Source organism: Microcaecilia unicolor, chromosome 4 (genome assembly GCF_901765095.1).
Source record: "Microcaecilia unicolor chromosome 4, aMicUni1.1, whole genome shotgun sequence".
Lineage (NCBI taxonomy): Eukaryota > Metazoa > Chordata > Amphibia > Gymnophiona > Siphonopidae > Microcaecilia > Microcaecilia unicolor.
The window spans coordinates 353,537,684-353,560,451 of NC_044034.1; the positions used below are offsets into that span (position 1 = coordinate 353,537,684).

The window sequence follows — 22,768 nt, forward strand, 5'->3', positions numbered from 1 at the left end:
GAATAACCCTGTGGTCACCTGGAGGGTCTGGCCCAGCACTGCCCAGGCCCACCCGCAACTGCACACTTATGCCTACACTGGTAAAGGGGGGTGTCTAGGGGCAGTGGGGCCACAATCCCAGGGGTTCCACAGTTCTTGGAAAAATAACCACCCTCAGACCATGAACACAAATTGCCAGGATTCTTAGTCCAGGACACCAGAGCTAACAAACTAACAGGTTTATTATCAGTAATAGAACAGTGAACAGTAAAAGATTGAAACACAGGAACAGGTAAAATAACAAGGATTTGATATTCAATTTAGCTGGATACTTTTTACTACCTAAATAGTACCTGAGGAAGTGAGGAAAAGTAACTGCTCACAGGAGTTGAACAGGGCCTCAGCGCAGAGGTCTACTCCCTCCACACTCCCAACTGAGACTGAGGAATTCTAGTACATTCTGGGCTAGGTCTTTTGAACAGGGCCTCAGCGCAGAGGTCTACTCTCTCCATACTCAGTTGGAGTTCTAGTACATTCTGGGTTAGGTCTTTGGCTTCAGGGCCAATCAGAGCACAGAGCATTAGCACTAATGAGTTTTGACCAATGGCACTGCAGGTTACTTTTCTCCTCAGAGGTTTACCTTCTCTTTCTTTTGGGGAATTTAGTTTTAAAAAACCAGACCTCTACTGCAGCTGTAGTGCAGATGTCAGACACCACCTGCTGGCTAAACAAGGGAAATACGCTGAAGGAGGAAAGTGTTAAAGGGCAGCAATACAAATCACAAAGCATGGAAGTCCCCTGTTCCGCCACACCAGCAACTTATCTTTCTCAGAGGAAAAGGTAACCATCAGGGTGGAATGAGTTGCAATTTTATCCTGAAAATCTTCTAAGAAAGCAGTTAAATCAAACTGCTAAGGGCAGGTAACGAACTCTGATGCTCCCTTAGATTTATTCGCTGAGAGAGGCCTCAGAACATAGAAATACTTACAAAAGGCAACAGCATCCAGAATAGGGAGCTGTAATACTTCTTGAAGTATTTTTGTTCATTTCTGGGTTACAGTGAGGGCTTTTTTTTTTAATTCCGGTTTACTAGAGTTACATGGGTTAAAAGTAGGTCAGAGTCAAAAAATGTGAGGAAAGCTGCAAGTCCATCTGGCAAGATGGATGAAACAAAACTGGAGCAAAAACGTATGAGCAGTTTGATGAGAGGTAGCTGGCACATGCTCAGAAGGGCCCTTTTTCAAGCCTTTCTGAGCTTTAGGAGAACTGTTCTGTCCAGGGGCATAGCCAGATACCCAATTTTGGGTGGGCCTGGGCCCAAGATGGGTGGGCAGAAGAACTCTGCCTTGTCCCACAAGTAATTTGGTCTCTCCCTCTCTCGCCTGCATGCCATGTGGTCTCTCAAACATCCTCCTCCCCCGAATACCTTTTAAAAAGCAGATTTTCACCAGTAGCGAGCAGCAACTAATACACACTGCTCATGTTGGCCCCACAGCCTTCCCTCTGATGCAACTTCCTGTTTCTGCATAGGCAGGAATACATCAGAGGGAAGGGTGTGGGGCCAGTGAAACCAGCATGTATCAGTCGCTGCAGGCGAAGATCTGCTATTTACAAGGTATGCATGAGGGACGGTTGTTGGGAGTTTTTGGCTGGTGGGGCTTGGGGATCCCTGCCAGCCACATCATAGGTGTGCTGCTTCTGGGTGGGCCTGAGCCCAAAGTGGGTGAGCCTGGGCCCATCCCATTCCGGGCCCACCCTTGGCTACGCCACTGGTTCTGTCAATGGCACCACTGGATGGCATGACCAGTTTGTAGCTGACTCATTCTAATTATCATGGACCTAGGTCTAGAGAAAGGACCATTCACAGAGGTGATCCAATGCGATGGGTTGTAGCGTCTATGTCGTAAAATATGCAGAGAGGGTAATGCCCTGAGGTAGGCATCCCACTCTACATCTGCCTGAAAAGTACCATGATACAACTACAGTTAGCAAGCCCTCTTTTTTAACTTTTCCATCTACAAAGGTTATCAATAGAAATCAAACAAAATAAAACATGGAAAAGAAAATAAGATGATACCTGTTTTATTGGACATAACTTAATACATTTCTTGATTAGCTTTTGAAGGTTGCCCTTCTTCGTCAGATCGGAAATAAGCAAATGTGCTAGCTGACAGTGTATATAAGTGAAAACATTCAAGCATTACTATGACAGTCTGACAGGGTGGGAGGATGGGGGTGGGTAGGAGGTATGCATGGGGACATCAAAGCATATCATTGATATTCTAACAGGATGGTTGTGGATAGGTGAGGGGTGGGGTGATCAATAGAGAAATACAGCTTTATGGTTTATAATGGGCTAGGAACCCCAGATCCTTGTTAAGTCCCCTTTGATGTCCCCATGCATACCTCCGACCCACCCCCATCCTCCCACCCTGTCAGACTGTCATAGTAATGCTTGAATCTTTTCACTTATATACACTGTCAGCTAGCACATTTGCTTATTTCCGATCTGACAAAGAAGGGCAACCTTCGAAAGCTAATCAAGAAATGTATTAAGTTATGTCCAATAAAAAAGGTATCATCTTATTTTCTTTTCCATGTTTTATTTTGTTTGATTTCTATTGATAACCTTAAGAGTGGACTAACACGGCTACCACACTCCTCCATCTACAAAGAAAGAGAGAAAGAAATCACTTTCTGTCAGAAGAGATCATGTAAAGGGCCCTATTCCCATTTTGAGTGTGTGGTCCCTAGATTCCTCTATAGAAGTCTGGCATGCCTTCCCTTTGAAGTTTATATTTTTGTTATTTATTTATATTAGTATTTTTTAACCACTTTGGCAAAGAGATTCACCCAAGGCAACGTACAAGAGATATAGCTTGACATAAAATTTTCAATTGTGTTAGCGGCATAACAGTAGTAAAATGACCAAATATAAGCCCGAATAAAGGGGTCCTTTCACTAAGGTGCACTGAAAAATGGCCTGTGCTGGTGTAGACGCGTGTACTGGACGCACACAGGTCCATTTTTCAGTGCACCTGCATAAAAAGGCCTTTTTTTTGGCTGAAAATGGACATGCGGCAAAATAAAAATTGGCGCGCGTCCATTTTCGGCCTGAGACCTTACTGCTACCCATTCACTTAACTGTAAGGTCTCACGCATTAACTGGGTGATAATTGTCAGCGCGCATACACTGCCAATTACTGCCTGATTAGCGCCACACAGTAGAAAATAAAAAATATTTTCTGCTGTGCGTATTGGACGTGCATAAAAATTGAAATTACTGCCTTGGGCTCGCAGTATCTGGTCGGTAGTTCCAAATTGATGAGCATTGGATGCGCATAGGTGCCTACGCGCCTTAGTAAAAGTGCCTCAAAGTAAATAAGTTAAACTTGGAGACAGGCAAATTAAATCTAAGCAATAGTGTCAGAACTTTGCACATTAAAACAGTACAGTAAAACCGTGATATAACAGAAAAATGATAATGTTGATGAAACATAAATGATACATCATAATGACAGGCCTGCCAAGTCTCCTGCATTCAGCAGGAGACTCCCGCTTTGGCGGGTCATCTCCCACACTCCCGCCAAAGAGGGAAAGTCTCCCGCTGAGACACCATGGCGGTAGCTCCCCCATCCGCCCGGTATTCACTTCCTGGCCACTGCTGCTTCTCCTTTTGAGCAGCAGCGGCCGCAACCAAAAAAAAAATTTAAAAAGGAAGCGCGAGGCCGCAGCAGTCTTCAGGCATGCACTGTCAGCTCTGCTGTTCCTTTCACCTCTCTCTGCCCCTGGAGCAGGAAGTTGACATCGACTTCCTGCTCCGCTCTGAGGACAGAGAGAGAGAGGAGAGAGGACCGGCTGCAGAGCCGATAGCCCATGCCTGAAGGTTGCTGCGGCGCTGTGCTTGCTTTTTTAATTTTTTTGTTAGCTCTCTTTTTTTTTTGCCACGGCCGCTGCTGCTCAATAGGAGAAGCAGCAGTGGCCAGGAAATGAATATCGGGTGGAAGGGGGAGCGGGAGGCAGGAGGTAGAATGGAGAGAGCGGGAAGATGGGGAGAGAAGGAGGGGACATGGAGAAGGGCTGGAGAAAGAAACTGCTGGAGATAAGGATGGGGAGAAAGGGGGGATCCTGACTGAGAGCAGAAAGAGGGAAGACGCTGGAAGGAAGGGTAGGGAGAGAAACAGGAGAGACATTGAAGGATGGGGAGAGAGAGGGCAGACATGATGAATGGAAAAGGGTAGAGAGAGAGACACTGGATGGAAGGATTGGGAGAGGGGGTAGACAGATGGAAGGATAAGGAGAGAAAGAGGGAAGACGGATGGAAGGATGGGGAGAGAAAGAGGGAAAACGGATGGAAGGATGGGGAGAGAAAGGGAGAACGGATGGAAGGATGGGGAGAGAAAGATGCTGGATGGAAGGATAGGGAGAAAAAGAGGGGAGATGGATGAAAGGATGCAGAGAGAAAGGGGAGAGACTGGAAGGATGTGGAGAGAGAGAAGGGACACTGAACAGAAAAGGGTAGAGAGATAGACACTGGATAGAAGGAGGGGGGAGAGACACTAGATGGAAGGACCAGGAGAGAGGATAGATAGGTGGAAGGATGGGGAGAGAAAGAGGGAAGGCACTGGATGGAAGGGTAGGGAGAAAAAGATGAGAGCTGCTGGATGGAAATGGGGAGGACAGAGTAGTGAAAGACTGGAGAATAAGAGGAAGGGGCATGGGGAGAACAAGGGTGAGGAACAAATGAAAAGCCATAGGTAGATGAATTAAAAAGAAGGAAATTAAAGAATGGATAATAAGAATGAATTCAATCTGGACAGAGAGAGAGGCAGAAAAATATTGAAGAAAACAAAGAAAAAGGAGAGAAAATGGCAAATGGACAGGAAATCCTGGCAAGAGAGTTAAGAGAAGACGAAGGAAAGCAGAATGAAGAGACTAGGTGCAACACAATTAGAAAAAGTAAATGGCCAGACAACAAAGGTAAAGAAAATAATTTTATTTTTCATTTAGGATAAAGTAATGTGGTAGCTGTGTTAATAAAGTTTAATAAATGCAAATAAAACACAAAATAGAAAATAAGGTGATACCTTCACTAATTTTAGAACATTTTTGATTAGCTTTCAGAGACCAACACTTCCTTCCTCAGGTCAAGAGAGGATACCATAACAGCATTATACTGACCTGAGTCAGGAGGTTTTGGCCTCTGAAAGCTAATTGAAAAGGGTATTTGGCTAGTAAATAAAATATTTTCTGAAATGGTCTTGGGTATGAGGTGTTCCAGGGGGCGGAGCCATGTAGAGTAGGTGGAGCCAAGGGAAAGTGGGGCGGGGCTAGGGGCATGTACTACTACTACTACTACTACTACTACTACTACTATTTAGCATTTCTATAGCGCTACAAGGCATACGCAGCGCTGCACAAACATAGAAGAAAGACAGTCCCTGCTCAAAGAGCTTACAATCTAATATGTCACTCTCAAAAATTGGGACCCCTTGGCAGCTCTGTAATGAACAGCATGGAAGAGCATTCATATAACACAGACACAATCCTTGTGATAGCAGCACAATACAAATGAAACCCCTTAATAGACAATGCATTAGAACATTGATGTAGCATAGATACAATGCTCACAATATCAGCAAACAATACACATGAAACACCTTAATAGGTTTGCATTAGAACATTTTAAATAACAGAGATATGATACAAAGGCAGTACAATACACATGAAACATCTTAAGCAGTCAAGAGGGAGGGGCAAATGCAGTTTAGACATGTGGAGGGGCATTTTCAATATGACGTCTAAGTCCGACTTCAGACGTTTTGCAAAAAACGTCCAAAATCTGAATAGGAAAGAAGGTCATTATCAAAAAAGAAAAACTTCTACCTTTTGTTTTCGAAAATACAAGGTTTTATGATTTGGATGTTTTGTTTTTTGGTCCATTTTCAAACAAAAAACATCCAAGTGCAAAACGCACAAAACCAAGCCATTGGGATGTAGAAGGAGCCAGCATTTTTAGTAGACTGGCCCCCCTGTCATCCCAGGAAAGCAATAGGGACCCCTAGGGGGCAATGCAGTGGACTTCATAAAATGCACCCAGGTGCACATCTCACCAGTGCTCCCTTATCTTGTCTGCTGAGCCCCACAAAACCCACCCAAAATCTACCACCCCCAACTGTACACCACTACCATAGCCTTACGGGTGAAGGGGGCACCTACATGTGGGTACAGTGGGTTTCTGGTGAGTTTTGGAGGGCTCACAGTTTCCTCCACAAGTGTAACAGGTAGGGGGAGGTTTGGTTTTGGGCCTGTCTGCAGTGCACTGAACCCACCACTAGACTACTCCAGGGACCTGCATGCTATTTTAATGGACCTGAGCATAACATCTGAGGCTGGCAAGTAATGTTTTTAATCACATTTTTGGGGGGTGGGATGGAGTTAGTGACCACTGGGGGAGTAAGGGGAAGTCACCCCCGATTCCCTCCAGTGGTCATCTGGTCATTTAGGGCACCTTTTTGTGCCTTATTCGTTGTAAAAATAGGTCTCGCTCAAAACGTCTTAGTGTTAATCTTGGACGGTTTTGTTCTGTTCCATTATGGCTGAAAAATGTTTAAGTGTTAGGAACAACCAAATCCCACCCTGACACCCCCCTCCCCCCTTGTAATTTGATCACACTTCTGACGGACTTCATAGAAAAGCATCTAAAAATGGGTTTGGAAAATGCCAATTTGGATGTTTTTGTGAGAGAAACGTCCAAATGCAGGTATATGCCACTTTTTGGACGTTTTTCTCTTTTGAAAATGAGCCCCAGAATAACATAGTAGATGATGGCAGATAAAGATCTGCACGGTCCACCAGTCAGGAAAATGCTACAGGAATGATAGTATGTTTATTTTTGAAAGGCAACCCAGAGCTAGCCCAAGCGAACACTATTAGGCCAAATAAATCCTCCCTGGATCTGAAATCTGCACAACGAGCTGCCCTTACTGACAACTTCTCCCTGACATCCAGATCCTGTTTTTTTTTTTTTTTTCAATTCCAGTCTCCTAAGTCTGCTAATGAGATGGACCCAAGTCACAGATTGTAACAAACTCTATATTTAGGAAGACCAGCTCCAAAGCTATGACAGGAATCCCTTTCACACTTAAGCTTTCAAACAGCTCATCTCTCCAGCCTCAGAACAGCTCTCCCCAAGCACTTGATGGGCACGGAGCAGCCCCAGCCACTTTCGCAAGGACTGAAGCCGAGGACAGGTCTCTCCGCAGACTAGCCTCGTCCACTTTCCAAGGACACTGAGGACTTTTTAACTTTCCAAAGAAAAGAAAGAAGAAACCTGGTAAGCAGAGGGGGGGGGGGGGGGGGGGGGGGAATGAGAGCAGGACAAATTCTTCTGTAGGAGTTTAACAGATTGAAAAGGGTGCACTAGAGTAACTTTCCTGAATGATAAAGCAAATTGGGAGTGAACTAGTTTTTGATGAAGGGGGCTCCTCATAATGGAACCTGACAGCTTACCATACAAGGATAGCTGAGGGGGAGGACTTCAGTTTCTGTGAAGAGGGGGCCCTAGGCTATAGCAGTTAATTTATCTTTCTTTTGCTTTAACAGGACATTAATATATTCAGCGTAACTGTGATCTTGTCGTGCTGTGTGTGTGCACCTGTCAAGGATTTAATACATATGGTATTGAAAGGCAGGGTTTCAAATTATCTAGGAAGCAAAAGCTGAAACTTTAGACCAGTAATGCACTGTGCTCATATGCTTGCACGTCGCCTCGTTTCCTCTGAATTCATTTTCCCCCTTTAGTCCTAAACAGAGTTGAGATGTCATTTGTGGGCCTGGAAAGTTTCAACTGTATCCCAACTTTCCTTGAGCATTCCCAGCACCTGTCACAAGGTGCCTGAGACGCCTCAGCATTTTCATGCGCTGTAATAGAACTTTCATATTAAGGATTAAAAAACACAGTCATGCCTGTGCTGGATGCCTCCTCCTGTAGTGTTGGCACAACAGCATCCAAAGTGCACTTTTATTCCTCTGGCACAAGATTTGCTCGATAGGAACAGTGTTAATGACTGCTGTCCTGAGCATTTAAAGCCCACTGAAAAGTCAGCCCAGCGTGGACAGCTGCACATCACTCTGCACCCTCTCCGGGATTATTTTTAGGTCAAAAGGGGGTAATCTGGACTGCTTTCTATCCCTGCCAAATATGGGCCTTCCTGTTGATTCCTTCCTTTAAAGTGACCCTACCAAGCAAGACTTTACCAAATAGCAGAAGAGATTGCATCCAACATAAGAAATCTAGTTAAATACCTCCAGCCTGAAGAGTTTCTTTTCTTTCAGCTTCATGAGTCAGAATACAGGAAAAAGCGATGAAGTTAAGGCAGACCAGCTCTTGGAGGGGGCTTGATCTTCAATATGATATAGGCAGATAGGTGAGGCTCCTGCCCACTTAAATCATAAGTACGTAAGTAGATAAATATTGCCATACTGGGACAGACCAAAGGCCCATCTAGCCCAGTATCCTGTTTCCAAACAGTGGCCAATCCAGGTTACAAGTATCTGGCAAGACCAACCTTTTTTAAACCCTGCTAAGCTAACCGCTTGTATTACATTCTCTGGTAACGAATTTTAAAGTTAGGAGCATAAATCCTTTGAAAAGCAGGCCCAGGATTTTCAGGAGCATAAATCCTTTGTAAAGCAGGCCCAGGATTTTCTTTGTCAGGATGCACACCATCTATATAGTGCAAAATAATTTGGGATGTGTAGATTCTATCACATTGCTAGAGATCAGCAACTTTCAAAGCCATTTATTTGGGGAAATAGTTATTTACCCAAGTAAATTGGCCTGACTCTTCTCACCTTAGTTAAATGTATTCACAGGTTTCCACAGTGTGCCTACTTTAGGCTGGGTTAAAAAGAGATATTCCATGGGTACTGTTATATAAGGGACTGTTTCGGGGTTTTTAGTTTGGGTAGGGGAGGGTGGAATTGGAGTATTGGATATTATCCTTTCCATGGTGGCCTGGGGTCATAAGAGTCCAGACACCTGCCATCTTAGTTATCTGATAAGGTAAAGGTTAAGGTAAGGAAGGGGGGAGGGGATGATTCTGAATACTCAACAACCTTGAAAGGAAAATGGGGTTGTGAGGTGGGAGGGTAGTGGGAAGGTTATCGTAAACAAAAAAGGGATCATGTGTTACCTAGGTTTTGCTGTCACATGTTTCTGCTTTTTATTCTGTCAGGCTTGCTCATTGTTATGTAACTGCTTGATGTGTTTGCCTAGGCTTGTTGTTTATTTGTATGCTCTTGGGTTTTTCTTTGATCCTGAATAAAAACTGTTAAACCTTAAAAAGAGATATTCCAGCAGGTGTGGATAGGTCAAGGGAGCAAACAGCATGTGTACGTTCCATTTGCCAATGCATGCATTCTGATTTACCCCACAGCCATCCACACAAATAGATTTCAGTGTGCTGTCAATTTGCAGCTTAATTGTCTCGTTTCCTTACTCCCTATTTTCCCTCTTGTGCACTTTGATCTGCCCAACAGAATCAGCTTATACTCCCATCTTTTCGAGAGATCCGCTACGATACCACACATCAATCCATTTTTTTAGTTCAAGGTCCCGAACTTTGGAATAAATTATCAGTTCACCTACGTCTTTCATTTTCCCTATCTAAATTCAAAACTGACTTGGAACGGGTAGATGTGAATCATTTGCTTACTCTTTCCAAAAATACTAGGACTAGGGGGCATGCGATGAAGCTATAAAGTAGTAAATTTAATACGAATCAGAGAAAATGTTTCTTCATTCAACATGTAATTAAACTATGGAATTCATTGCCGGAGAATGTGGTAAAGGCGGTTAGCTTAGCAGGGTTTAAAAAAGGTCTAGACAGCTTCCTAAAGGAAAAGTCCATAGACCATTATTAAATTGACTTGGGGAAAATCCACTGCTTATTTCTGGGATAAGCAGCATAAAATGTATTGAACTTTTTCGGGATCTTGCCAGGTATTTGTGACCTGAATTGGCCACTGTTGGAAACAGGATGCTGGGCTTGATGGACCTTTGGTCTGTCCCAGTGTGGCAAGGCTTATGTACTTATGGGGAACACAAAAGGAAGGGAATCTGGTGGTTTCCAGGTCACAACCAGTCAACAACATAAAAAAAAAAAAAGAGTCTAATCTATTCTAATCGTATGCATCATGGAATAGAAAAGTACATAAGTATTGCCACACTGGGACAGACCAAAGGTCCATCAAGCCCAGCATCCTATTTCCAACAGTGGCCAATCCAGGTCACAAATACCTGGATTCCCCGTTCCCAGCTTTTCTTTCAATATTGTATTTCTTCCCCTATCCTCATGGTTTTATTGTCAATTACACCCCCTTCTTTTACTTCTATTTTATTGTAAGCCGCTCAGATATTATTTGATGGGCGGGGTATAAACCCCAAATAAACTTGAAGTCATGCCTGTGGCTTTCCCTTTGAAAATTGGCTGCAACATAAGAAGGTTAAAAGTGCCCATGCATATCTGTTTATTATTAGGATTTATTTACTGCCTTTTTGAAGGAATTCACTCAAGGCGGTATACAGTAAGAATAGATCAAACATGAGCAATAGACAATTACAGCAGTAAAAATATTCAAAAACAATACAAAGTATGGTATGGTATACTATTTACAATGTCAACACAATATGTAATAGAACATTATAGGTGATAGCGAAGGGTAAAGCAAAGATGTAACATATAGAAGGGTAAGAAAGTAGGAAAGAGTTAGAAAGTAAGGTGGTTGATTTAAAGAAAGTTGCACATGAGGTCAAAGAAATGGTTAAATATTATCTCAGCTAGGGTAGAAGTGGATAAACTTGTCCTGCTGCAGTATATGCAGCCTGAGTACTCCTTGTGAGGCTAAGGAGTTAGTTACTTTTTTCCAGTAAAGGCCTGGTTGAAGAGCCAAGCTTTCACCTGCTTCCTGAAGTAGAGATAGTCTTGTGTTAAGCACAGCCTTTCAGGCAGTGCATTCCACAGTGTGAAGGCTGGCTTGTGGGTATCACATCTTGCAATGTCTTTTGGAGAGGGTGTGGTTAGTGAAAGTCCTTGGGAGGACCTTAGTGTCCTTGACGGTGTGTGGAGGATTATCCTATTTTTCAGGTACTCAGGGCCATTTCCTTTCAGGGCCTTGAAGATCAGACATAGAGTTTTAAATTTGGACCTGTGTTGTACTAATAGCCAATGAAGTTTTTGCAAAAATGGTGTGATGTGGTCACGTCGCTTGCAACCTTCTATGAGTCTTGCTGCTGCATTCTGAATCAACTGGAGCTGGTGCAGGCCCTTTGTAGTCAGACCATTGTATAGTGCATTGCAGTAATCCAGTCTTGATGTTATCATGGCATGTACGACTGGGATAAGATTTACCTTCTTGATGTAAGGAGAGAGGCAGCGTAGCTGTCACAAATAGTAGAAGCAGCTCTTGAAGGTTGCTTGGATTTGGGGAATCAGTGTAAGTGTTGAATCTAACTGTATTCCAAGGTTTCTGACTTGTGATTTGAGGATATGTAAAACAATGGGGCATATTCAAAGTTACCCCTCACAATGCTCAGTACTTGAATAATTTCCATATGTCTGCTGCTACAGGGGCTCATATCTACAGCTCGAGGAAAGCTGGGTTAATTTGTGACCACAGCCAGTGAGCTCCAAAATATAGCGGCGTTAAGATTAGGCTCACTCCTTTCCACACACGTGTTTAACAACTATTTCCGATAGCAATATGATGCTTGGGGTGGGGGGGAGGGGGAAGGCAGCCATATGTCTATTTTTACTCATCAGTGTGCCCTTTTGCTGTTGTCTTTTGCTAGTAATGGGAGCAGTATTAATTTGCAAGAAGATACCTTACTGCAGTCATAGGTACCACACGTCAAATGATTGGGGTGCCCATCACAATACAAATTACTCCTCCCCCCTGAACAAATTGAAGGCAGCTTGCTCGATATTGTGGGCGCTGAACACCCACTGGCACCCACAGAGCTGGCTTCTACGGCCTGAATCCCTCTCAGAAGATAAAACAATGAGGCAGACCTTGTAAAAAAAAAAAAAATGATGTCTTTATTAGTAGATTAAAAGCTCCCAGATATTCAACATAAAATGCCCGACATGGCCGTGTTTCGCCAGTGCAAAAATGGCTGTGTCAGGGGCAGTGGGGTCACTGTAAATGAAAAAATAAAACAGTTCAGTATCTAAAAACAACATAATCCTATATAATAATCCTCACCTCCAACGTTCTGTCTTGCTGCCTGGGACCATGGCTCCTTCCGAGTTGGTCTGCTAGGCTCCGTAGATCAGGCTGACCTCACCGTAGCCATTATGATGTCAACTTCAGAACCCGGGAAAAAAAAAACATGCCTCACAGCTGATCCATGTCCAGAGGAGGGTCGCTGGACATGGGTGGCTGGAGGGGGGGGCAGGGGAGAGAGGAGGGTCGCTGGACATGGGTGGCTGCAGGGGAGCAGGGGAGCAGGGGGTTGCTGGACATGAGTGGCTGCAGGGGGGGCAGGAGGTCGCTGGACATGGGTGGCTGCAGGGGAGCTGAAGAAAACTTTGCTAGTGCCCGTTTCATTTGTGTCAGAAACGGGCCTTTTTTTTTTTTTCAGAAAAATATGAATGTCGATCTTTATTTTAAAAATGAGAATAATGTGAAAATGCTGCTTTGTCATCCAGCAATTGCACAATATCTTTATGTTTAAACATTTTTTTATTGGTGACAACGTATAACAAAACATTCCATTCCAGCCTGAACAAAAAGGCCATCATCACAATCCACTGTCAAACTAAGTGATAAGATCTGTCGTCAAACATTTTACCATTTTCATCCCAATCCCTTCTCCTCCCCTCTCCCCCTCCCCGACCTGTTCATAGTTCGATAGTTTTTGCATGTAGGTGATCCAAAGTTGCACAACCATTAGACTCCTATACAGTACTTCAGTCCTTTTATCATACACTGATACAAATCATATAAAACCTACCATCAACCCAGTGTTTCATGTTTCCTTCCCTCCCCCCCCTATTCCCTTTCTTCTTTCCATTCCCCCCCTTCCCTTCCCTCCTTACTGTCTCCCCCACCCTCCCGCCACATCAGGAACAAGACCCACATATAAATCCGGTCATCTACAGACAAGTCACAGATGGTTAAGCAATAAACTTTTACCTCGTGGGCTCAGCCCTTGTATATATTGACCCCATATTTGCAAAAACATTTTTTTCCTTTTTGGGTTACCTCTCGCCTCTCTGGTCTCCCAGGTTGCCATTTCATGTATCTGGTTCCGCCAATGCCAATATGCGGGCGGGTCCATGGACACCCATTTTTGTAGTATAGTCTTTCTGGCCAACAGACATACCTTCCGACACCACAGCCTAGGTCCTTTTGCCTGTGAGCCAAATGCAGACTGTGTATCCAACACATAATGGTCCCATGTCCCTCTTGTTTTTAACTGTACCGTTTTAATCAGGAAGTTCTGAATTTGCCTCCAGAATTTCTGAATCCTCGGGCAGGCCCAAAAGGCATGAAATAGTATGGGAGCTTCATTGTCACATTTAACACATTTTACTTCTCTAGTAGGGTCCATATGTCCCCATTGTTGCCCTGAGATATAAGCACGCATTGTCACTCTGTATCCCTTCTCTCTGAGCCTCTCATCTATAGTGAGTTTCGGAATGCGTCTCAGCGTGGCCTCAACTTCCCAATCCCCCAAACGCCCCCCCGAGTCCTGTTCCCACTTATCTTTGATATATCTAAAATCTTTGGTGGGTTCCCTCTTCGCCAGAGCTCGAGTTATAGTTGACACTGACAGTCCTACCACCTCCAAGGCCTGAAAGAAATTTGTGATCTGTTCGCCAATTTTCAATCGGAGTGCATTTTGGTTAAGACTCAAAATGTAATGTTTAACTTGTACATATGCGAAGTGATCCCCCCAAGCACTTCCTATTTTATTTTGCAAATCCTCAAATTTGATTATATCTCCTTCATTATTGAGCAGGTGTTCCACTCTAGTGATCCCCTGTACCTCTCATCTATGGAAGGCCGGGTTTGTTTGGCCAGGGTCAAAACTCGGGTTCCCTCTAATCGTTAAAAGTTCTGAGGTTTCTGGCGTGCCCCCCATGGTCTTAGTAAATGTCCTCCAGGCCTTACGCATAGGTTGCAGCAGGTGACAATGTTTAAACTGTGTCGGTATTTGTCCCTGATCTAAATGCAACAGTGTAATGACATTGTATGGGGTAAAATATTCCCGTTCCAGCTCCAGTGGTGTAAATGTAGTAGATTGGCCTACCCAATCTCCTATGTGTCTAAGTAGACATGCTTGATTGTAAATGGCTAAGTCTGGCATTCCCAAACCACCACTATTCCATCCTCCCTTCATTACTTTAGCTTGTATCTGAGGTTTCTTGTTTGCCCAGCAAAACCTACCGAGAATTCTGTTTATGTGTGTGAGGTCTTTATGTTTCAGACGCAGGGGCAGTGTCTGCATAAGATACAACCATTTTGGAAATATCACCATACGTATCAAGTTTATCCTGCCATTCAGGGACAGTGGCAGGCCCTCCCAACTGCACAACCGACGTTTTGTTCCCTCTAAAAGGACCTTGATATTTAAGTCGTGGAGTTTCTCTAGTTCCATAGTCAAGTGAATTCCCAAATATTTAAATGATCCCTTTGCCCAGCTTAAAGGAAAATCCTGATCCCAGGAGTTTCTCACTGCCTCAGAAGAGGCTAGTGCTTCTGATTTATTCAGGTTCAGGCTCAGCCCTGCGTAGTCTCCATATTCTTTTAAAGTCTCCATTAACACCGAAAACGATTTTTGGGGATCTGTGATCAATACTAAAAGATCATCGGCGAATGCTGCTACTTTGAATTCTACCTGACCCATGCGCATTCCTTGTATCGTTGGACTAGTTACAATGTCCCGGATCAATGGGTCTAAGGACAGGACAAACAACAATGGCGACAAGGGGCAGCCCTGTCTTGTTCCCCTATGTATGGGGAATTCCTAACTGAACCAAAAAACACAAAAGGAACATTCAGAGGAACCCCAAGCTAAGAAGGCTCTGGGTACCTAGGTAGTAAAACAATGTGCAACTGTGAATAATACATATCTTTAAAAGCATAATTTAAATAAATAAGCTTTAAGAGCACCAGAGAAACTTTTAAATAACAGCACCATGTTAAAACACTGAATGTCTAGGTGCTAAAATCGATTTGCAATGGTGCTACATTCAATTACTTAACCGCACAAGAAACTTTGTTTTCTTTTCTATATAAACCTTTGGGACACCTCAAGGTTAGTTTATCTAGAGTACAGACATACACATTTTTATATGTGGTTTTGAACACCTTTTTATATGTAATATGTAACTTTTAATGTTATATTGTTTTTAAAACTTATACATGTCATAAGTTTTTAAATGCATGAACCAGACTTGTACGGTCTATGCCAGAGCCGGTGGTGGGAGGCAGGGCTGGTGGTTGGGAGGTGAGGATAGTGCTGGGCAGACTTATACGGTCTGTGCCCTGAAGAGCACAGGTACAAATCAAAGTAGGGTATACACAAAAAGTAGCACGTATGAGATTATCTTGTTGGGCAGACTGGATGGACCGTGCAGGTCTTTATCCAACATCATTTACTATGTTACTATGTTACTCTTTGGGGTTTCTTCATGGAATGTTGCTACTAATTGGGATTCCGGAATCTTGTAACTCTTTAGGATTCCAGAATCTTCACAACTTTTAGTACAAGAACAGTGCTGGGTAGACTTCCACAGTCTGTGCCCTGAAAATGGCAGATACAAATCAAGGTAAAGTATACACAAAAAGTAGCACATATGAGTTATCTTGTTGGGCAGACTGGATGGACCGTGCAAGTCTTTTTTCTGCCGTCATCTACTATGTTACTATGTTACTATGTACTTTGTAAATTTTATATATAATTCCTGTTTTTATAAACAGATGGTTGTTTATGACTTAGTGTTTTTCCTTTTTGTATATGTTTCTTTTTATATGTCCTTTTATGCAGTGGCGTTCCTAGCCTGGCTGACACCCGGGGCGGATCGCCGATGCACCCCTCCTCCCCGGGTGCAGCGCGGGCCTCCCAGGCGAAACTACCCCCCCCCCCGGGTGCATTTTTACCTGCTGAGGAGGGGGAGTGCCCTGCTGCTCCCTCTGCCCCGGAACAGGAAGTAACCTGTTCCGCACAGAGGGAACAGCAGGGAGGGAATGAGTGGACTCGCTAACAGGCACGCGGCACCCCCCCAGCGGCGTGCACCTGGGGCGGACTGCCCCCACCACCCCCCTTGGTACGCCACTGCTTTTATGCTCCTGAAGCAGGCGCATAGGCGCCGAGACATGGCTGCTGTGTCAAGTCACTTGATGTTCGTTAATAAAGACTTGGTAGTGTTATACGTCTCCCTGGTTGATTGAAAGGGCCAGATCATCCTACTCTTTTTTGTTTGCGCTACTTTGACGTAGGAATTGAGGCAGTGGTGTGCTGGTAAATTTTTAACAACAGGCTCTCTCCCCGGTCCACCACTGCGCCCCCACCCCCGTCCACCTCTGTGCCCCCCCCCCATCCACCTCTGCGCTCCCCCCCAAAATTGCAGCGCTGGCTATAGCCGGGGGGGGGGGGGGGCAATGCATTACTCTCTCCAGAAAAAAAAATTAAATGATCCCAGGTTCCAATCTAATTCATGTTTAATGTGAAATAAAATGCCATAAATAAGTAAATAAATATAAACTTTTAATGTTGAGCACCTGATTCTCAAAGTTTCCAAACACTATAATGAAAATAAAATGATTTTTTTCTACCTTTGTTGTCTGGTGACTGTTTTTCTGATTATGCTGGCCCAGTATCCGATTCTGCTGCTATCTGTCCTCTTAACTCCGTTTCCAGGACTTCCTTTCCATTTATTTCTTTCCTTTCCTCCTTTCTTCTTCATTTCTGGTCCTCACCTTCTGCCTATTTTCTTCATCCATGTGCAGTTTTCCTCCTCTCTTCCTTTTCCCTCATCTCATCTCCTTCCTCACTCTTCTCTCCCCTCCATCCATGTCCAGCATTTCTTCTCTCTCCCCTCCTCTCCCCTGCCCTGCATGCACCCATGTCCAGCAGTGACCCTCCTCTCCCCTGCCCTGCATGCACCCATACCCAGCGACCTTCCTCTGCCCTGCCCTGCATGCACCCAGATGTCCAGCAGTGACCCTTCTCTCCCCTGCCCTGCATGCACCCATGTCCAGCAGTGACCCTCCTTTCCCCTGTCCTCCAGGCTCCATCCACCCATGTTCAGCAGTGACCCTCCTCTCCCCTGCCCTGCATGCACCCATACCCAGCGACCTTCCTCTGCCCTGCCCTGCCCTGCATGCACCCAGATGTCCACCAGTGACCCTTCTCTCCCCTGCCATGCATGCACCCATGTCCAGCAGTGACCCTCCTTTCCCCTGTCCTCCAGGCTCCATCCACCCATGTTCAGCAGTGACCCTCCTCTCCCCTGCCCTGCATGCACCCATACCCAGTGACCCCCTCCATCTACCCATGCCCAGCAGCGACTCCCTTTTCCCCCCTGCCACCCCCTCCCGGGTTGTTTGGCGAATTCTTCTCCTCCCTCCCTCCTGATCGGGGCAGGCAGTCTTGCCTGTCCGCTTCCAGCGCTGACTGTCCCCCACTGCCTATTCGCGCTTCAAAATGGCCGCCGAGACTTCAGCAGAAGTCTCGCGAGGCCGCCTCTGGAAGTCTCGGCGGCCATTTTTAAAGCGCGAACCGGCAGGGGAGGTCAGACAGCGCTGGAAGCAGGCAGGCAAGACTGCCTGCCCCGAAGAATTCAAAAAACAAGCGGGCGGTGAGGCAGATCCAGAGAGAGGGAGGAGGGAGGGAGGAGAGCCATTTTCAACAACCGACTCGCAAGCCGGAGGAAAATTTAACAGGTGCGAGCCGGCTCCAGCACACCACTGAATTGAGGGTTCCTCCACTTTCTGTGGCTGCTCCTTGCCAGGGCCGCCGAGAGGGGGGGACAGGGTGGACAAAATTCCCGGGGCCTGGGCCTCCAAGGGGGCCCAGCGCTGCAGTCCCACCCACCACCGCCACCGGGCCCCTTCCATCCGAACCCCCGCCAGCAGAAGTGCTGTCTTCTGTTCTGACTCCGGCGTGTGCAGCCCACACAGACGCGCTCCTCTCAGCTGATCTTCGCTGTACTCTGCAGGGCGTCTGTGCGTCCCACCCAAGATAAAGCACAAGCCAACTTAACATAGGAATAAGGAGCATTCCTATCAAAACGTAGCAGGAGATTGGTTCTAAATAATCATACCGCACTGCACTAAAGCCCAGAGGCTTGCCAGATACTATAGGTGGCATGGGAGCAGCCAAGGTATGTGCTGTGGCAGTGGGTTGGGAGTGGCAAGGCAGTGAGGCAGCAAGGGGGTGAAGGGCGGCGGCGGGATGGCAGACCAAAATGTGCCCCTCCCACCACGAGGTCTGGCTATGCCCCTGTTTGACAATGAGCTACAAATTACTGCTGTTATTTTGCATGCTCATTGCTTATAGCATGACGCAGTTGGTTTCCAGCATTATCCAAAAACAGGTTTCGGTTCAATGTGGCTTAAAGTATACAGTTAGGTGAAGTTACCATGGTGTGTTGCAGTCACAGAGCGAAGTTATAGTGGTGTGTTGTAATCACAGGGGTCCTTTTAGTAAGGTGCACTGAAAAATGGCCCGCAGTAGTGTAGACGTATGTTTTGGGCGCGTGCAGAATTATTTTTCAGCACACCTACAAAAAATGCCTTTTCTAAAAATTTTGCCGAAAATGGATGTGCAGCAAAATGAAAATTGTGGTGCTTCCATTTTGGGTTTGAGACCTTACCGCAAGCCATTGGCCTAGTGGTAGGGTCTCACTCGGTAACCGGGCGGTAATGGTCTACGCGCATCAAATGCCACATGATGCGCATAGCTGCTGCGAGTCAGAAAAAAAATGTTTTTTTGGACACGCATAGCAGACGCACGCCAAAGTTGAAATTACCGCAAGGACCACGCTGTAACTGGGTGGTAACTCCAATTTGGTGTGTGTAGGTGCCTACACGTGGCTTACTAAAAGGGCCCCACAGAGTGGAATGTGACATTATTATTATTAATTTAGATTTTGCTCACACCTTTTTCAGTAGTAGCTCAAGGTGAGTTACATTCAGGTACTCTGGATATTTCTCAGTCCCAGGAGTGCTCACAATCTAAGTTTGTACCTGAGGCAATGGAGGGTTAAGTGACTTGCCCAAGATCACAAGGAGCAGCAGTGGGATTTGAACTGGCCATCTCTGGATTGTAAGACTGGTGCTCTAGCCACTAGGCCACTCTTCTCCACTCCATTCCTCCATTGTTACCCTTATGTATTTAGCTATAGAATTTTTTGAAGAGGTAGGTCTTCAGTTCTAGTGGAGGAGTGGCCTAGTGGTTAGAGTGGTGGACTTTGGTCCTGAGGAACTGAGTTCAATTCCCACCTCAGGCTCAGGCAGCTCCTTGTGACTCTGGGCAAGTCACTTAACCCTCCATTGCCCCATGTAAGCCGCATTGAGCCTGCCATGAGTGGGAAAGCATGGGGTACAAATGTAATAATAATTTTCTGAATTGAAGATAGTTAGTAATACTTCTTGTGGCCTTGGGTATTGAGTTCCACCATTTGGAGCCCAGATCAGTGGCGTTCCTAGCCTGGCTGATACCCGGGGCGGATCGCCAATGCAACCCCCCCCCCCCCCCCCGGTGCATATTTACCTGCTGGGGGGGTGCGGCGCACCTGTTAGCTCTGAGTGCACTCATTCCCTCCCTGCTGCTCCCTCTGCCCCGGAACAGGAAGTAACCTGTTCCGCGCAGAGGGAACAACAGGGAGGGAACGAGCGGACTCGGAACCAACAGGTGCGCGGCACTCCCCCAGCGGTGTGCACCCGGGGCGGACCGCCCCCACCTTGGTACGCCACTGGCCCAGATAACTAAATCCAGCTGTGTAGATGGTTTTGTAAGTTATGTTTCTCCAGTAGGGTAGATGAAGCATTAAGTAGCCTCTGGTTTCAGGGCTTGTGTTTCTTGGGGATAGTCCAATCAGATTTAGCAAGTATTCAGGAGCCATTCCAAATAGTATTTTGAAAATGAGGGTGCCAGTTTTGAAAATCAGTCTTCCTTGTTTGGAAGCCAGTGTAGCATTTCAAGCAATGGAGTTGCTCTTTCGTATTTCGACTTTTAAAATATCAGTCTTGCTGCTGTGTTTTGAATGGTTTGCAATGATTGTAATGTGCTTTTTTTTTCTTTACACCCTACATATGCTGCATTACAATAGTCTAGTTCTGACATTATCAACAATTGTACTGTTAGCCGGAATGATTGTCTGGGGAAGCAGTTTCTGATCCTTCTCAGGTTCCATAGTGTTCTGAAGCAACTTAATTACCTAAATCCAACAACACAAAGAAATCCAAACTTGTATTGAACTTTACATTCGTTATGTAACTTCCCTCTTTATGATCCCTTGATGTGTCTGTTTATGTGTATTTCATTGTAAATAACTTCAATGTATATTTGTTTCTTCACCGTAGGTGGCTATCGCCTCACGGCACTATGTAAGCCACATTGAGCCTGCAAATAGGTGGGAAAATGTGGGGTACAAATGTAACAAATAAATAAATACATTTTGCTGTGACTGCTGATACTTGGTTTTCCAGAGATAGATAATTCCCAGTATTTTCAGCTGTGGTTCAATTTGGTATGTTTGTTGGTTGATTGTGAATTGTTAGTGGGTATTGGGATTGTGTGGACTGGAAAGCACTAGGAATTCTTTTTTCTTTAATTTAAGTTTGAAAGTTGTGACCCAGTTTTCCATAAGGTCAAGGCCTTTTTTTTAACCTTATCCAGTATTTCCAGTAGTGTGCATTATTTGATAAGAGCTCTTATTGCATAGGGCGCACTGTTATCAAATAGTCTACACTATTTTCAGAAGATAAAATAGGACACATTTTCAGATTTCACCTGGCCATGTTTGGCTTTTAACGTTGTTAAACAACAGGGGTTGATATTTCTCATCACGTTGCAAATGACCTAATAGCTTAAATCTGGGCAAGGTTGCTAGTTATTTAAAGTAATCATGTTCCAGGCACTGGGAGGTTACTTTATTTATTTATTTATTGCATTTGTATCCCACATTTTCCCACCTATTTGCAGACTCAATGTGGCTTACAATAATACAGCATAACAAGCGCCAATCAAGAGTAGATAAACAATTGGTTACATAAAGAACAGGCGTAACATGATGGATATAATCAATTCAAAAAAACATGTCAGAAAACAGTAAGATTATCAAATAATTGCTGATGTGTTAGAGCTCCTATTGTTGATCATTATGGTAAGTCTTGTTAAAAAGAAAAGTTTTTAGTGATTTTTGAAAGTTGATGAGGTCATGAATAGATTTCAGATGACGTGGCAATGCACGCGTTCTATAAAGAGGATCTATTTTTAGACACCTTTGTGGCGCTTATTCTATCAAGAAAAGTCAATGTCTACTTTTCTTTATAGAATACTAACATCCGCTTACACCAGCCCCAGAGCAGGTGTAAATGCTCGTGCATAGATTGCTAAAAGAAACATGTATAAACGATAGTATTCTATCATTTGTATGCATAACGATGCACTCAACCATGTTTCATCCAGACTCCGCCCATGTATATGCGACCTTCAAACTATACTCCATTGCAGTCAGGTGCCATTTTATATAAGTACATAAGTACATAAGTACATAAGTAATGCCATACTGGGAAAAGACCAAGGGTCCATCGAGCCCAGCATCCTGTCCACGACAGCGGCCAATCCAGGCCAAGGGCACCTGGCAAGCTTCCCAAATGTACAAACATTTTATACATGTTATTCCTGGAATTTTGGATTTTTCCAAGTCCGTTTAGTAGCGGTTTATGGACTTGTCCTTTAGGAAACCGTCCAACCCCTTTTTAAACTCTGCTAAGCTAACTGCCTTCACCACTTTCTCTGGCAACGAATTCCAGAGTTTAATTACACGTTGGGTGAAGAAAAATTTTCTCCGATTTGTTTTAAATTTACTACACTGTAGTTTCATCGCATGCCCCCTAGTCCTAGTATTTTTGGAAAGCGTGAACAGAAGCTTCACATTCACCTGTTCCACTCCACTCATTATTTTATATACCTCTATCATGTCTCCCCTCAGCCGTCTCTTCTCCAAGCTGTATAGCCCTAGCCTCCTTAGTCTTTCTTCATAGGGAAGTCGTCCCATCCCCGCTATCATTTTAGTCGCCCTTCGCTGCACCTTTTCCAATTCTACTATATCTTTCTTGAGATGCGGCGACCAGAATTGAACACAATACTCAAGGTGCGGTCGCACCATGGAGCGATACAATGGCATTATAATATCCTCACACCTGTTTTCCATACCTTTCCTAATAATACCCAACATTCTATTCGCTTTCTTAGCCGCAGCAGCACACTGAGCAGAAGGTTTCAGTGTGTTATCAACGACGACACCCAGATCCCTTTCTTGGTCCGTAACTCCTAACGTGGAACCTTGCATGACGTAGCTATAATTCGGGTTCTTTTTCCCACATGCATCACCTTGCACTTGCTCACATTAAACATCATCTGCCATTTAGCCGCCCAGTCTCCCAGTCTCGTAAGGTCCTCTTGTAATTTTTCACAATCCTGTCGTGATTTAACGACTTTGAATAACTTTGTGTCATCAGCAAATTTAATTACCTCGCTAGTTAC

At 44.7% G+C, this 22,768-nt stretch overlaps 1 protein-coding gene across 1 annotated transcript in view; it reads left to right on the top strand.

Moving 5' to 3' along the window:
• The first annotated feature begins 6,997 nt into the window (after positions 1 to 6,997).
• Positions 6,998 to 22,768, top strand: part of SMPX (small muscle protein X-linked) — a 44,892-nt gene continuing 29,121 nt past the window's right edge. Inside the window, exon 1 of the mRNA XM_030199692.1 lies at positions 6,998 to 7,315. The gene's annotated coding sequence lies outside the window, so the exon portion shown is untranslated. The remainder of the gene's footprint in view (positions 7,316 to 22,768) is intronic.